The sequence below is a fragment of the Excalfactoria chinensis genome, chromosome 2 (genome assembly GCF_039878825.1).
Source record: "Excalfactoria chinensis isolate bCotChi1 chromosome 2, bCotChi1.hap2, whole genome shotgun sequence".
In the NCBI taxonomy this organism is placed as follows: Eukaryota; Metazoa; Chordata; class Aves; order Galliformes; family Phasianidae; genus Excalfactoria; species Excalfactoria chinensis.
This window is the reverse complement of record NC_092826.1, coordinates 79,613,562-79,631,502: the sequence shown is the minus strand read 5'-3', so window position 1 is coordinate 79,631,502 and position 17,941 is coordinate 79,613,562. Positions and strand designations below refer to the sequence as shown.

Below are 17,941 nucleotides of genomic sequence, written 5' to 3'. Positions count from 1 at the left end.
TCATTAATTAAGTCCTCACCTAGCTGTCCTGCATATGAATAAACTGATAAATCTTACTAATTAAAGAACATAAGTCAAGGCTTTATTGTTAAAGAGCTTAAGGTTAGTGCAAGCAACAAGTTGCATCCTTGAGACAATGCATTTAAGAGTGTTTTAAGTAGCTTTAAGGACGTCGCTGCCTAGAGATGAACTTTGAAGGCACAATGTGCACGCATGTTTTTAAATCTCTTCAGCAGCTGACATGCTGCTTTAGGGTTTAATCGTTTCGCTGTTATCCTTGCAGACCTCTCTGTTTCCATAAGGCAGCAGCTGTCAAATATTAGCCAGGATTCAGTTATTTACTTTGGCTCTTTGCATAAGGACTTGCTTAAAGCTAGGACATGCTTTTTATCTTTTCTGAAAGATACATTTACTGTCAGGAAAGAATGGATTAAAATGTGTTCATTTCACTAAAAACTGTTTGCTCCCTCCCTGCCTGTGAGTACTGCCCTTGTGATGTAGGTTGGCTCTTTAAAGAAATAGAGTTGGAAAAGGGTCCTTTGGGGATTTTCTGTTGATGTTTTTTTCCTAAACCAGAGGAAGTGACAAGATTCCTCAACTAGATGACATCTCTGAGCACTTTAATGAGAGTGTTTAATATTTTATTATAGAAAAAAGCTGATTTTTTATTTTATTTTTTTTTTCAGATACACTTGTGTGCAAGTGTAGAACTTTAGTGAGTTTTGCAGCTTAAGTAGTTATAGGCTTATCTGGGGAATCACTGGCAATACCTAGAACAGAAAGTGAGACTGACTTATCCCTTCGGGCATCAAAGTCTTTATTTGAAATCATTATGAAGACTGTGTTCATATACTTAAACTATGCTGTTATTTCTAAGATTGAAAAGGCACTCAGAATTTCTCACACGTTTAAAGAAAAGGAGAAAGTTTATTAGATAAAAACGTGGGAAAAAAGAAACACACACTGAATTGATGAATATCAACTTTCTGTCGCTCTTTAAAATCTGGATTTGGACCAGAGGGCTTTTCTCCTTGATACAGAAGGATTGGTAGATAGGCCTTTTGCACCCTTTGCTTTGTGCCATGACTCCATTGTACTTGGGGGAGAATACTTTGAACCAAGGCAGTTCATGGGAACAACCAACACCCGCATCGCCTCAAGGAGCACTCACTGACTTGCCTGGCATGGCAGTGCTCTGGATAATTGCCTCGGGAGGATTCAACTGCAACTATTTAAAATGCTATCTACTGCAACTTAGTTTAGACCCGGGAGGACATTTTCTTCCTGATACAGTTTTGTTACTATATCAGTTTAATTTTTTATTATTCAGTAATGGGTTTTTTGGCTCCTATTTCTTAAGCTTGTTAGGCTTGAACAGTGTAAAATCAATATTTCTGCTAATTAAGGTGTTTTGGTGGAGCAGATAATCAAACAGGAGAGTGAATCATTAAAAACTTGCGTGCTAATATTGACAGGCATTATTGGCACAATAAGTCCAAATCTCTATGCCAGGGACTTTCCTTCTTATACGTTTTTTCATCACAAGCAAAACATATTCTCTAAAACCTGGAAATTCTCTAACAGTAGAGAGGTGGTCCATTATGAAAATTAAAGGAAGTGCAGACTTTTAATATCTGTAGTATTTTCTTTACTAGCATTTAACATAACAGTAAGTGATGGGGTCTTACGGTCTTACTTTGCTTTGAAATAGATGGAACATTCCTACTGCTTATGAAAATATAGATCTTTTTATTAACAATGTTTGCCAGTACATTTTTACACAAAGTGTAAAAATTAAACAGTATCTTTTTACTAGAAGTTTCTTCTTAGAAAGAGCAGTGAGGCAGTGGTACAGACTGCCCATGGTGGCAATGGAGTCACTGTCCCTGGAGGTGCTCAAGAACCATGCGGATGTAGCACTGAGGGATGTGGTTAGTGGGCAAGGTTGGGATGGGCTGGCAGTTGGGCTAGATGATCTTAGAGGTCTTTACCAACTTTACTGGGCCAAAGCAAATCATGCATCTGCTCAGACTGTTACTCTCCAGACTTTTTACTTTAAGGGATGCTGGGCAGTTCCTCGTGCCCTTTGTGCTGACAGGAGTCTGGGCATCATTGTAGAACCAGAGGCAGGCAGAGGGACAGAAGGAACTACGCAGATATCATTTGAGTGAGAGCAAACGATAAATGTGTTACCAGTACATTTCCTGAGAAAGCTTCTCCCTAAAGTGGTATGGATAATGCTATTGTCTAATCGGAAGTCCAAAGGAAAAGCATTTTTTGATGCAAGTGTAGCATTTGTCATTCCTCTTGCTAAGAGTAACTGCCTCAATTTGCATGTGGATTTTTCTAACACTTCCATATTGACTCAGGCAGATGGTAGTACTTAGGATGAGTTCTAGTCCATCTTTTAGAATAGTTAAATAACTATTTAAAGTTTTCCTCTGTTACTGATAGAAATTGAATTTATCTCCCTTAACATCAACTGGGACAAAGTAACACAGCAAATTCAGCTCCTGTGCTGGGTGCTCAACTATTTTACAGATATTAAAGAGTTAGAATCTAAACTTAGGGAGATAGCTGGGTGTTTACTGTGCTGTGGGAGAAGCTACAGAGGGACATTGTGGGAAATGAGTGACTTCAATTTAAAGGACATAGAGTGTGGCTCTTTACCTGCATCACGTAGAAGTCAGTTTTAGCTGGTAATGAAAAAAGGAGCCAGTAATGGAGGGGTGAATTACCCAATCAACATGCCAGGGTGTGAACATGTGAATTTGGGAAATCTGTTCTTCCATATTGCTCTGTCTCATGGCACAATCATCATGATTATCTCATGAGTCCTTCTAAGGTCTCATGAAGAGACTCATGAAGGTACTTTCAAGTACCGTATCTCTTTCTCAGCTGAAGTATAGCAGACCCCAGTTCTTCTGTATCTTCAACTCCAAAACTCTAGGGATTGACCTCAAGTATTCCCTGGGGCTTTCTGACAGAGGCTCTAGGTAGGACCTTTCTCACCAGCTGGCAGTGTAGAGCCAACTTTTTCATCTTGCCCTGTCTGGACTGACCCACAGGCTACCGCAGGACCTATCTCCTGTTAATTTGTTCAAAGGCTCATTGTTGCACAGGGCCCCATATGAAATGGTTCTTCTGGGTCACTGGATAGAGAGGGTTTGCAATCAGACTGTAATCTGGAGTATACATTCTCCTGAAATCCACAGCACCTAAGGAAGCTTGTGATTCCTTTTTGCTAGTTAGTGGAGACATGGCAGTTATTTTATTGATCACATCCATGAGGATCTGACAACATCCATCTTGCCATTTCATTCATAAGAACCTATTCTCCTGTTCTGGTCCCTTGAACTTAACTTGCTTCATAGCAAAACTGGCTTTCGAAAGGATTCAAATCATTTTCTTCCCTTTAACAAAAATTTCCTCTGCAGTGTTGCTCCACATGATTATCACAGGTGTTCAGGAGCTTCCCTCTGTGCCTGTGCAGTCGGAATCAGCCCATGACAAACACGGTAGGGCTGTGTTTCCACCCCTGGGGCAGTTGGTTCCAGGTGTATTGGGCACCCCTCCAAGTAAAAGCAAACTATGGTCTGCACTCTGCTGCCGGAGGGATTGAGAAAAACACTTGGCTGTTGTCAGTTGTGGCATACTACTTGTCTACCTTTGACTCCAATTCATATTGGAGTTCTAGCATGCCCAGATTAGCTGCACTTAGCTGGTTACTCCCCTTAGTTACTCTCTGAAACTACCCTGTAGGTGAAACATCTATAATGGCTCTCCCTAACTGATTCTCTGGCACCTTAGCAAAGAGAGCTGTACTTATGCTGCAGCCATTCCTCTGGAGAGGCTGTTATGTTGGAACTCTCTTGTAAGTGGTTGCTAATATCTCTAGGAACTTGTGAGAACTTTGGATCTTTGCTCTGCTGTATAAGTGAGTTTGCAGCTTCAGAGGTTACTGTTAGAATAAAGGTAAGCTGTGTAACCATAAAGCCCTGCACACTTGGGAAAATGGATTAAATATCACTTGAACGATTTTGTCTATAGCTGATTATGCAGTTGAAGAATGAGTTTATAGAGGGGAGAATACAAATGCTCAAAAATCAAGAAGAGATTCTTGTGGTTTAAAAGAAATTCTTGGTCAGAAGGCACTTTAGGGTTAAGCTAACTCTTGTCCTCACTGTTATTCATAATTCTTTTCTGACTGATTTACTTTAATATAACTATTGATTGGATTGTAAGGTCACAACAGTGAGAAATATTAGTCTGTAAAAGCTGATTTATAGAGAAGATCCTGTGTACCAGCGTGTAAGATACGGATATATATCCATCTGTATTTCTGTAGAGAAAGGGTTTGGTGATGTCGCTTTTTTTCTTTCTTTCTTTCTTTTTAAGAAACTTAACTCTTGCTGAGCTGAAAGCTTTTTATTTGTAGGCAGTAGATTTTATTGAACCTGGCATAGGTTTGCTGTAGGCGGTGTTAGAGCACCTGGAAGGTCTGTCAAACTGCTTTCAGAAATGGCAAGAACTTGTCAAATGATTCTGGAATTATACAGCAAATTAGCAATATAGCATCTTGAAGGTCAGTTGTTCTCTGATCTCTTAATGAAACTCCATACAGAGCCCCAGTATTTAGGACCAAGAAGTATCACACAACTAACTCTTTAATTTACCCAACAGATATTACAAGCCTACTTTAAATCTGCCCCAGTGGCTGTTGTAGAGTATCAGGTCGAGTAGGCAGAAAAGTCTGTAGGAGTTGGCCATCTGCTTTTCCTTCTGGACAGATGCTCTCAGCAGGGAGCCTCTAGCCTTAGGGAACCATAAGACTGAACCCCCTGCCTGGTGCAGGTGTTGCGTGGTTGTAGGTGGGTATGGTTCACAAATAGTTTTTGGTTCTACAAACAGTGAAGGTGCAGGGGAAAACTGCATAGATCATGTTAGCTAGCATGAATTCTACCACAAATTGTCCCTACTTCTGTGCAAGTCAGGTCAGATATTTTTCTTCTGACTCTTAATTATGATCTGGAAGAGCAATAAAAGAATGTGGCTCCACCACAGTGAACAGGGATATCTTCAGCTCAGTGAGGTTGATCACAGCCCCAGCCAGTCATACCTTGAGTGTCTCCAAGGATGGGGGCTTCCACCATCTCTCTGTGCAACCTGTTCCGGTGCTTCACCATCCTTATTATAAAAATCTTATTCTTTATGTCCAATCTAAATGTCCCCTTTTAGTTGGAAAACATTTTCTCTTGTCCTGTCAAAACAGACCCTGCTAAAGAGACTATCCCCTTCTTTCTCACAACCTCCCCTTTAGATACTGAAAGGTGGTATCAGGGCTCCCCAGAACTTTCTCTGCTCCAGGCTGAACAGCCCCAGCTTTCTCAGCCTGTCCTTCCAGGAGAGGTGTTCCATCCCTTGAATCATTTTTGTGGCGCTCCTCTGGAAACACTCCAGCAGATCCACATCTCTTCTGTACTGAGGACTCCACATCTGAACACAGTGCTCCAGATGAGGTCTCACCACCATAGAGAGGCAGAACCACCTCCCTCAACCTACTGGCTATGCTTGTTTTACTGCAGCCCAGGATACAGTTGGCTTTCTGGACTGCGAGGTCATGTTGCTAGCTCATGTCCAGCTTGCCATCCACTGGTGACTACATCAGCCTGTTTCCTCAGGTCTCTGGGATGCATCTCATCAGGTCCCATAGACTTATGATGTTCAGGTTCCTTGGGCAGTGGCATATGTGATCTTTGCTTACACCTTCCAAACCATCTGCTTAAGGGCTTTGTGAAAAGCTGCTGCCAGTGAAAATTGAGGCAAAAACGTTATTGAGTACCTCAAGTTTCTCCTTGTCCATTGTTACCAGCCTGCTTGTACTGCTTAATATGGGGGCATACCCTCTTGGACTCTCCTTTTCTTGTTTATTTTCTTGTAGAAGCCTTTCTTGTTCCTCTTTGCACCTCTTGCCAAGTCCAGTTCCAGTTGGGCCTTGGCCTTCCTGACCCTGTCCCTGCACAGCTAGCAGCATCCCTATACTTCTCTCAGCTTACCTGTCCCTGCTTCCACAGTCTGTTCATTTTCTTCTCACTCTCCAGTTTGACCACCAGGTCCTTGTTCAGCCATGCTGGCCTCTCGCCTTCGTTTCCTGACTTCCTATACCTGGGGATGGAGAGCTCTTGTGCCCTAAGGAAAGCTTCCTTAAAGATCTGCCAGCTCTGCTCTGCTCCTTTGTCCTTGAGGACAGATTCCCAGGGGGTTTTGTTAGCTAACTCCCTAAAGAGCTGGAATTTGGCTTTCCTAAAATTACGCTTCCTCATTTTAGTCTTTGCCTATCTCATATCCTTCAGAAAATGCAGATATGAAATTGAAATTCTCTGTCAGGTAAACTAGGCTGCTTTAACTTGCTCTGATGTAAGTGACATAGAGAAAGTCTGAACGTATGCAGTTTGTCACTTATAGGGAGCTACTGGAATTTACTTAAAGGCCCTACGCATTGCAGATTTGGTTACACTGTCTTGACATTTCCTTGTTATAAGGATAGAAGACAAATGCTGCAGTGAATCCATGAGGACCATCTGTATGTAAGCTTTATGGAATACTTGAGATGGGAAGGGGCCTGTAAAGGGAGCAAATGGAAGTATTCATCAAATACTCCAGAAATTTATTTGTAATGGATAATATCTATTCTGCAGGGTTTTTTTGTTTTTTTTTTTTGTTGTTGCATTTTATGTTTGTTGGTTTTGTTGTTGTTGTTCTTTGGTGTTTTTGTTTGCTTGTTTTTTTGTATGGTATCATCTACACTGCTGTGTAAGATCTTGGATGTGATTACTCTTCAGAAAATACCTTTCAACTGATCACATCCTTTCTGGTCTCCCCTTGGTGGCTGTGGCTCGTGGGACATGAGTCATCAGATATCATCTTTTCACATCTGGGATTGTAACCAGCATACAGAGCTAATTGGATTTGGGAAGGAGTGCAGAGGAAATTTGTTTCAGGGCTAATACGATCGCCCAGTAGTGTGGTTTTGTTTGTTCAGTTTTGCATGAGTAGCATTGAGCAGGAACAAGATACTGCATTGGTTAAGCAGTAAGTGGTTAAACACAACCCTTAAGCTTGCATTCTTTTTAAAGTGGGATTTTCTGAAAAGTCTTATGAAGTGCCACAATGCCATCTACTGGCTTGCTTTCCTGTGTTTTTTTTTCCCAAATCAGAGTTTCTTTCATGCAGTCAGGCTTATACATAAAGCTTATACCACATTTTTAAATAGTAAAATAGGCTGGCACAGAATGGACAAGATACTTTTTGGTGACATATATATGTTAAAGAACAAAACATATCACACACGCTAAATAATCACTTCTGCTTTCTTTCAGTTGATCTTATTCCTCTTTTGTTAGAATTAACTCTGAGATGGTGAGTACTTAAAAGCACTGAAAAGATACCATCTCGCTGTCTAGATCCCTCATAATAGCTTTTGTGCCAGTAGCCTCATGGTTTTCTGTCTGTATTCAGTCAGTTTCCTTTTTTGTTTCATTGTTTTCATACAAATAAATGAAAACTAAGAAATATGTAACCTGTCAATATGCAAAAAATGGTGTCATATTAGAGATTATTTCCACTGAAAAAATCCTAGACCATTTTTGCTGAAGTGTCTTTAATTGATCTTTTTGAGGTTAACAGCAGCCTTTTAAGGACCAAGGTTTCATAGACAGTCCAAACGACTTTTGCAGAGAGGTGTACATTAGTAAAATATTGTTCTTAGTATGAAACTGCCCCTAGATTAGCTGTGGGCAGTTGCAAGGCATTTTCATGGCCTCTTGTTCCTAAGCAGTCTGCCCAATGCTATCTATGGGAGTAGCTCTCTATCTTCCACTGGCTGCCAAAAATCAGCCAGTGGAAAAATCAGCTTTTAAATGTATTTGCTAGCCATTGCCTCTGTATACCTCCAGAGTCATTACTCAACACGAAACAGTTAGACAAAAATTCCTGGCTATTTCCCACTTGACCTACTGTGAAGGTAAATACGGGTGCTTCTGTCCTTCCTGACCTTTACCCCCTCTGTTTGATATTTGGGAGGCTGTGTGTGTCTGACCAGTCTCAGCTCTTATCAGGGAGGAGCTGCATCCCACGGGCGCTCAATGTTTGTGCTGCTGGAGGATCTCCAGAGCTCTATCAGCAGCTGGGGGATGGGAGCAGCAAGGCTGAAAACCATTGGGCCTGGCACTTGCATTGGTTTTTGGCTATATTTGGAATAGCTGCTGGCCTCTCACTCCTGATGGTTTGCTCTGCTGAGAAATACCAGGGCAAGCCTCTGCTTAGCCTAGCATTAAGTGAGGGAGAACTGGCAAAACCAGAAGAGCAAATAGTATTACTTTATGCTGCATCTTCCACTAAATCTTTTTTTTTTTTCCCTCTCCCATTAACTGTCCTGTGCTATTGCAAATAAAGAAGAACTAATTAAGCCAGTTGCTGAAATTGTTTTGCCACCCACACTACTGAAAAGAACTCTTTGTGCAGAATTAGCTTCTACCAGCTGTGCTAAACCCAGTAATTTATCTGTGCCGAAAGAAAGAAAAAAGTGCTGCTATAGTTTATTCCAATTATACTAGTAAAATGTAAGCGATACCCTTTATCCACAAAAACAGGGATATCTCTTGCTCAGGAGCTGAGGGGGTTGCAAATAATTATTTTCTCCCTCATTAATTCTTCTTAATGTTTGTACAAAGGGCTGGGCTGAGGAGCACTGGAAAATTAATTTGTTTGTGCACGGGGCACATTAAACAAGCACATCATTTTAGATGGCTGATGTGGTTGCCGAGCCACTCTCCATCATATCTGAAAAATCATTGCTGTCTGGTGGAGTCCCCGGTGTCTGAAAAAAGGGATCTCTCCCATTTTTAAGAAAAGGAGAAAGGAAGAATCAAGGAACTACAGGCTGGTGGGCATCACCTGTGTGCCTTGGAAGATCATGGAGCGGATCCTCCTAGAAGCTATGTTAAGGCACACATGAGATAAAGAGGTGATCTGAAACAGCCAGCGTGGCTTCACCAAGAGCAGATCTTGCTTGACCAATCTGGCGGCCTTCTATGATGGAGTGACAGCTTCGGTGGATGGGCAATGGATGTCATATACCTGGCCTTCTGCAAGGCCTTTGACATGGGCCCTCACCACATCCTTCTCTCTAAATTGGAGAGGTGTGGGGTGTGAAGGATGGACTGTTCAATGAATAGAAATCAGCTTGCTGGTTGCAGCCAAAGGGTTGTGATCAATGGTTCTGTGTCAAGAGTGGAGGCTGGTCACAAGTGGTGTCCCTCAGGAGTCAGTCTTGGGACTGGTGCTCTTCAACATCTTCATTAGTGACAGATGATGGCATTGAGTGTAAGTCTGCAGATGACACTGAGCTGAGCTAAGCCATCCATAGGGACCTGGACAGGCTGGAGTAGTGGGCCCATGAAAAACTGGTGAGGTTCAGTAAGGCCAAGTGCAAGGTGTTGCACTTGGGTTGGGGTAATCCCAGCTATTTATACAAACTTGGGGAAGATCTCCTTGAGAGCAGCCCTGCGGAGAAGGACTTGGAGGTCCTGGTGAAAAAGAAGCTGGACATGAACAGCAGTGTGTGCTTGCAGCCCAGAAGGCCAACTGGGCTGCATTAAAAGAGGAGTGGCCAGCAGGGAGGATTGTCCCCCTCTACTCAGCTCTCGTCAGGCCCCATCTGCAGTACTGTGTCCAGGACTGGGGCTCCCAGTACAGGAAAGATGTGGAGCTCTTGGAGCGGGTCCAGTGGAGGGCTATTAAGATTATCAGAGGGCTGGAGCACCTCTCCTATGAGGAAGGGTTGAGGGAACTGAGCTTGTTTAGCTTGGAGAAGAGAAGGCTCTGGGGAGACCTCATTGTGGCCTTCCAGTACTTGAAGGGAGCATATAAACATGGCTGTTTACAAGGGTGGATAGTGTTAGGACAAGGGGGAATGGTCTTAAACTGAGATAGGTGAGGTTTAGGTTAGATAATAGGAGGAAGTTTTCACTCAGAGAGTGGTAATGCACTGGAACAGGTTGCCCAAGGAGGTTGTGGATGCCCCATCCCTGGATGTATAAAAGGCCAGGCTGGACGTGGCTCTGGGCAGCCTGGTCTGGTGGTTGTTGACCATGCACATAGCAGGGGGTTGAAACTAGGTTATCACTGTGGTCCTTTTCAACCCAGGCTGTTCTATGATTCTATGATCTCATTTGAGCTTGCCTCAGTTGAGACTGCTTTATGGCATCTTTTGACTTGAGTATCATTTGGACACAGCTGAACCACAGAATTCATCTCAGGTTGTCTATACTACAGTCCTTACATAGTGACAACATAGTCACAAACCTTGGCTGAAATTCAGCTAATTCATCCTCAGTCCCATAACACTGATGTACTCCATCTGCTCCCTATGCAAGGTTCAGAAGAGTGTAAACAGTGCAGGCAATGTTTCTTCCAGCTGAATTTCCAAAAGCTGAAGTCTTTGATTCTCAAGAGCTAGAGAGGCTACCTCCTGTCCCCTGGGTGTATGAGAACAAGGATGCTCTGTGCTTTATACAGCTCCCATTGTAATTCACCACCCCCAGAACAAAGCTCTTCGAAGTGCAGGGCACATTCAGGTGTGGGACTTGGAGACAGTGAAACAAATGACAGCCAAGTGAGAAAAAAAGAAATCTTGGATATCATCCATCAGAGAAAGTCAGATAAACAAGGAAATTATCTTTGTGATCCCATCAGGAACAGTTGACTGTAGTTTAGTAATACGTTAGTACTTTGCCAAAAAAGGGAGTCTTGTTAACGCAGTAAAAGAAAAGCTCTTACTCCATTCCTAATTCATTTACAGATCAGCGAAATGCTGGATTAGCTTCAGCAACAGGGACTCGATGTGAAAATCTCTAAGTAGACGAGGTGCTTCTTTCTGGGTGAAGAAACATTGAATCAAAATTCTCCAACTGAAAATTTATCTTGGAAATAGGAATATATTTTCTGAAGATAAATTCACTTATTTCTGCTCTTCCATCATTTCAATGCGTACACAGATAGGCTCAGCCTGTAATTATGTCTAAGGTTCAGCCTGTAATCATATGATGTCTGAGATGCATGTGAGCATGAGTGCAGAGACAGAGACATACTGGGACCTTAAAATTACTGTTCCTGATGTAAAAATGAGTTTAGTCTTTCACTTTATGAAACCTTTAGTTTTGTTGAAGGGCAGAAAAGATGTTTCTTTCAAAGTATTGACAGACTTGTTGCTTTGAGAGCATACTGAGGCATCTGGCAGCTCTTCAGAACGCAGCGTACCTGGTGCCGTCCTGTAAGCAGCACTAGCAGCCTCAGTGACAACAATCTGGAGCCTTGGGGCAGATGAAGAATAAAAAATAAGGAGCAGCAAACAATTAAACTCTGGCTATTATACCATCAATAAATCAAAATTTCATAGCTCACCATCTTTCACCTCCCAAAATACAGCACCAATAGCAAATTAAATATGCTTTAAAAAAAAAATCTCGTGGCACAAATGCCATTAACAAAATACAGTATTTTATTGGATGTTGTGCAAATTGTATGTTTTCAAGAGGTAGCTGCCGCATTATCCTGCACAAAAGCAAGGCAAGCACTCCCACTCGCTTTGGATAATTCTGCTGTGTTTTCAAGCACCGATGTATTGTATTGCTTTCCTTGCCATGCTCAGCACCCCAGCCAAGTGATTTTCCTGCTTTGCATGCTACATCCAGGCTATTCCAAGTTTCCCCTCTCCCTTCCCCCTTAGCAACAGGCTGCTGCCCATGCCACTGTCCAGACGTAATCCTTGTCACGTTCCCGCTTTCTGTAGTCCAGAAGGCTTGCAGGAAATCAGAGAAGTGAAACAGTGTGACTTGACTGAAGGAGCACTTGATTCTGCCCACTTGGCTTTCCAGTAGTTCTCCTTCTGCTAAGGATCTTTACTTATTACCTCACAGTGTATCATGTGCATAGCATTAGAGCAGAGGCTGCCTGTCTTGTCCATATTGTCTGTAAAGATAGCAGCATGGTTGTGAAATTAAATAAAAAAATCAATCCTTTCTTTATTAAGAAATAATAATCAGCATTTAAAAAAGAAGAATCCTTTGCTTTTGTACTTCATCATTTACAACTGCACAGAAGCATATACGCCTGCAGTATTTTATGTGTTAATCAGTGTTGGATTAGATATGATTCTCTGCTAAGGAGTATCTCTTCAGGGGAACCCACAGAACAGATTAATAAGATCACTAGATAAATATTATGTGATCCTACTTCTCATCGGCTGAATAAAATTATACCAAGATACACTGCATACATTTCTAACAAAGCTGCGTTTTATCATTATTAATGGAAACAACTTTCAGAGGAATACCTGACTGTTAGCTGGTTTACTTCACACCTTCTTCTTTACTGGAAGTCAGGCAAACAGCAGCTGTAAGTTACTTGTTCCTGTCTTTTCAGAAGCTCACTGTAGCACTGGCAGTAGATGCTGCTATGATGCAAAGGAACAAAGAAAACAGCATTTGCAAAACATGGGTATAAGCAGAGCATGCAGTAACTCCGACTTCTTTGCTCCATACTTCCCTTTGCTTCCTTTCCCATTTCTCTGTAACAGATGGAAGCACTGAACATGAAGAGCAGTGTCTCCAAAATGTTACATTTTTTGTATGCCGCTTCCAGCTCAAGAACAGAAATAACTTATATGGCTAAGGAGCCAAATGCAGATTTTCAACACTCTTTCATAAGCAAAAATAAATAAGGCCACTACAGCAGCATTTAATGCCAACACAAAGATTTGGCAGAGCACTGAGCAGTTACTGATGAGTTCTGGGTTTGCTTTTTGGGCTTAATTGCTCTGCACCACATTGGTGTATTTATTATTGCATTACAGTGTTGTTTCAAAAATGACTGTATTTATATAAAATATTAAAATGGCTCTAGTTAACACAGAAAATAGTCTTAACTGTGCTGCATATAGCATATCTGAGTTGAGGAGCGAGGAAAAAAAGATGCTTCTTAATAGCTGTAGTATCCACTTGTTACATTTGGAATATATATGTGAGCATATATGTAAGTGTATATATAGGTGTATATACATAAATAGGGAATTTCCTTTCTCTCTGTGATAAAACTGAAAATGCATGTGTGACCCAGGCTATAGGAAGGTAACCATTGCTTCCCCGCATACAAATTTGCAGTGAAAGAGAAGATTGTTATGTTTACCTAGAGTTTGTTGCTCATGTATATGTTTGTGCATGTGTATATAAAAAAAAACAAAACCATATATGCATTTATATATGTAAATGTGTTTAATACGCAAAACCATCTCTACTACATCAGCTTCGGTTATTAATTGCATTCGTTTAAGAGAAAACATGAACTATTTTGTGCTGTTCTCACAATGAACCTCCCAGGAACTCAGTTTTTAAATAATTGAGAGCTCAAGGAATCGCTTGCTTAGGATGTTTTCGTTTTCCTGTGCTGTGGTGGCAATTCCACATGACTAGTCCTTGCCTTTACCCATGAGGTGGTTCTGTGTATGGTAGGAGTGTTACTACCATCTCCTGTTATCTACCGCAGAAGAACAAACGGCAGTAAAAGTCCTGGGGTTGGTTTGCTTTTGTGGGTGGGAAGTTGTGCCCAAGTGACTATTTCAGAAACTGTTTGAAAACCTGTTTTAATTATTAAGTAAGAACGATTAATTAATTAATTAATGTGTGTGTGTGTGTGGTTGTTTTTACAAATGGGGTGATCTGTAGAAGCTTCAGAGAGGGGGAGTCACGCTGGAAGCATGCAGCGGGGTTTTCTCTTTTCTCTGGCTACCATCTTATCAGTTGGTCACCAACTGACTTAAGGACTGAAAGTTTCCATGGAGAGGCTTGGACTTAGTCATGCTGCAAGCAGAGAGATTGGTTAAAGCCCGAAACATCATTAGAAGAAAGCACTTTTATGTTTTGCTCCGTTCAGCAATCCATTTGCTCCCCATACAAATATTGCATTGATTTTGCTTAGAAAGCAATGGTAAAAAACACCATAAAGACATCCAGACTGTTTGTAGTCATATTGTATCAACTTACATAAAACCATCCATGATTGCAGTTAGGAAGATAATGTTTTCTGTGTGCTGGGAAACGCAGTAGGATTCATCAATAGCCATGCAAGGTGCTGAGATGCTGTCAGGAGCTGAAACCTCAGTCCTTGTTTTTCCTTCTTATGTGTCAGTCCGTCTCAGAGAGCACAAGCCGGATTTCTTGTCATTTCCACTTTGCATTTATGTCCTGAAGCTGTGGACACCCTTCATCAGATCCACCTGTGTGTGTCCACCTTGGTCGTACATTGCCACACTCTGTTGGATGTCACTCTCACTCAGATCTGCTCTCCAGCCACTTCCCCAAGTAACTTCAGAGCATTCTGGTTAGGATTTGTCAGTGAGGCCTGACACTAGCAGGTGGTGTGGGGCTGGGAGACTGTTGGGATTGGCAGGAGGATAATGATGTGAAGCTGGGGGCAGTGAGGACAAGTATCTTGTTCCATTGGCCCAGAAGGGTTTGTTAGTGCTCACAGCTTATCTGCCAATTACAAGCAGGTGCCTGTCCACCTTTGTCCTGAGGAGGAAAAAACACGGTGGCTAATAAAATGGACAGACGTTTTGAATACACGCAGAGCTGTCAGGGAAAGACGCCAACATACTTTTCAGAGCAGAACCACACACTCTGTTAAGACTGAGGCATATCAGAGAACTTTATGAAACCTGGTTTTCAGACCTGCAGAAACAGGAGCGCTCACTGTTCCCTCAAATCAGAGCTGCAAACTAAAACCTTCACGCAGCAAAGAACCACAAGACGTGCCGCGTCCCTCCAGAAGCTGAGGATCTGGCAGTGTTCAGCAAGCGGTGGCTACGAGGCTGTAGGACCTCACACGCTGGCTTTGTCAGACAGGAGAACAGCCACTGCTTCCAGCTCCCTGCCCACCGCTGTCCCACCACACTTGTGTGCAGTGGCAGCTGCACAAAACCTGCCCATCACCACGGGTGTCCCTGCGGGTCCAGCAGTGGCAGCCGTGGAGCATTTGAGAGGACAGAGTTTAGAGCTGGCAATGTAACTGGATGGGTTGAGTTTTTAGGATGCCTGCACATTATTCTGATGTCTTTGGGATATTGGCTTTTTCTGTTTAATTCTACTTAATTCTTCTCATTAGCTCTACTATACATTTCTTACTACACCCTCACCTATGTAGTGAGTGCTGTGCTATAGGATGCATCGATGCTTACTGTTCAGTAATTCCTTTTTCCCATTTGTTGCCTCACTTACATCCATTGACAAATCTCATTCTGAAACCCTGATCAGTTGGAAGGCAAGATTGACTTTTTCAAGATCACGAGAAAAAAATGACCACACAGAGCGGTACTAAATCTTCGAGCAAGGATAAACTGTCAAGGTTTGAGGGCTGAGCTTGTCATACTTACTTTTAATGTGCATAATGTTGCAGGCAGAATTGAAACTTCAGTAAGATCTGAGAAGCAACATTATATTTCTGTTGATAGTCTTCTCCTGATGACAAAGTGCTTCTTCATTGTGCGTTCATTACAGCAGAATTAAATGGCACCATTACCAGAGAGGTAAATAACCCTATGGCTAACGAGGCTGCTGAGCAAATGGCAGAGCCTTTCTCCACAGCAGCTTCCTGTGATAAATGAAAATGCTGACACTGACCTCTACGCTTGGCTCACAGCCATCTACCAGAAGAGTAAATGGCATGCTGTGTATGAACTAGATGCACGTACATGGCAAAGTGGGAACACAAGAGATAGCTACTTAACTCTTTGGGAGAAGAGTCCTCGGTGACGCTTGCTTTTTCAAGAGCTTCCTCTAGACCTAATTTCCCATGAGGGCGCAGCAGGAATGCTGTTTTCATTCAGAGAGTTAATGAATGTCTGTGTGTCAGTACTGTGGCAGTCCTTCTGCTGATGCAGTTGATGTTTATAGATGTGAATTTTTCAGCAGCTATAAATGGAACATATATTTGTTTTGTCTGAAGCGCATGGGAAACATTGAAAAGCTTGATCATAAAGACAGAAATTCAAGGCTAGCGGTTAAGAAAAAAAATACTTATGTTTCAAAATTCAGCTTAGAACATCACAGAATAGATTCTGAAAGTGAGGCAGCAGAGCATGCCAGCTGCAACAGGCTGCCATGGACAGAATGGCACAGTGCCATTTGCTTTGCAGTCCTACCAAGACTGACTGGGAAGTCGCATACTCAGCCTCATCTGTCTCTCAGTGGGTGGAGACAAAAAATCACAGTTCACGTTCCAGTGTTTTTTGTAATCTCTCCCAGCCTCTCTCAAATTTGCTGCATTGTATGAAAAGGGACTAAAGAATATCTGAAAGGTGATTGCAGCGAGAGCGGAGTTGGTCTCTTCTCTCTGGTGACTGGATAAGGGGAAATGGCCTTAAGTTGATGGGAGGGGAGGAGCAGGGGGGTTAGGTTGGATATCAGGAAAAACTTCTTCACAGGAAGGGTTGTTAAGCACTGGAATGGGCTCCCCAGGGAGGTGGTTGAGTCACCATCCCTGGAGGTGTTTAAAAACCATTTGGATGTGGTGCTCAGGGACATGATTTAGCAGAGTGTTGTTAGAGTTTGGGTAGTATGGTTAGGTTGTGGTTGGACTCGATGATCTTTAAGGTCTTTTCCAACCTGAGCAATTCTATCATTCTATGATTCTGTGATTATTTAGAGTCTGAAACGCGGGATACAAAAATCAAACACTACAGCATGGTTTGTGGTAAGGCAGCCACTAAGGGATGGAGCCTGCCACATAACTCGGGAGCAGCGAGTTCTGTTTGCTAAGTAACACTTGCTGACAGCTTGAAGTTTCTGTTGGTAACACATGCCTCAGTTGTGTATGGCCTTTGTTTTAAATATTCTGTATGCAACACACTTCATAAGCAATTTCAGAAATAATCGGAGTTGCTCATACGCTGTTACTGACTGAGCTCTGAGTGCCAAGAGTGGAGTGTTTGTTGGCAAGGCAAACTGCTGTTCCCTTTAAGAAGGGCTCATCAATCCTCCCTCATAATGAACGCTTCAGGATTCAGATCAATGTGCTGCATGTTTCAGACCACACCGCTTATCAAGATTAAATAGCTCATTTCCAAAAAGGCAGTATTATTTACATTTTATGTGAACGTAGGCACACATGAAAAAATTTTACTACCAGGATTTTTCCCCTCAAAAATAGTAATTGAAGAATGCTGAAACGTTTATTTCCCTCACTTTTTTCACTACTTTGAGAGCTTGACTTGCTGTCAGCCTTAGTTTGAGCAGTATTAAATTATGCTACACGTATTCCATTTCATGTAATTAAGAACCGCCTTTTTTGTCCTACTTCCGTAATTAATCATACCATCTTTTTCCCAGTGAAGTGGACACAGCACCTTGGGAGAGAAAGTTAGGGGTGAGAAAAGGCGTAACAGGTATCAAACATTCAACTCCAAAATTCATACTATTAAAATAAATCTTGGCTTCTCCTGCTGACATAAGCCGACTTGCATGAAATTTCCATCCACGTCTCAGCTATTAAGTGAAGAGCTGTGTCACTGCTGTCACCGACCACAATTTAGCAGTGCTGCAGGGCAGACTAGAAAAGGACGAGAGGAGTTGAGACGACATCGATGCTGAATTGTTGCTATTTTTCATCTCCTCATCTTACTCGAATACACAAATGCTCGAGGTGTGTATACTGGCTCATGGTCAGCTCCAATGAGTGTAAAATCTTAATGCTGAACTAACTGTACAGGCAATGGTTTGGCCATTTATGAGGCAAACTGGGGTTCCACAAAGACCGGAAAGTAACACCCTAGCATGCAGTTTATATCTCAGCTGTCCATCCAAAAGCGTAATCAGACATACATGCTGAT

General features: G+C 42.1%; 1 protein-coding gene across 1 annotated transcript in view; it reads left to right on the top strand.

Annotated features, from left to right (window-relative positions):
• LYRM4 (LYR motif containing 4) overlaps positions 1-17,941 on the top strand; it is an 87,307-nt gene that overhangs the window by 66,449 nt on the left and 2,917 nt on the right. The window lies entirely within an intron of this gene.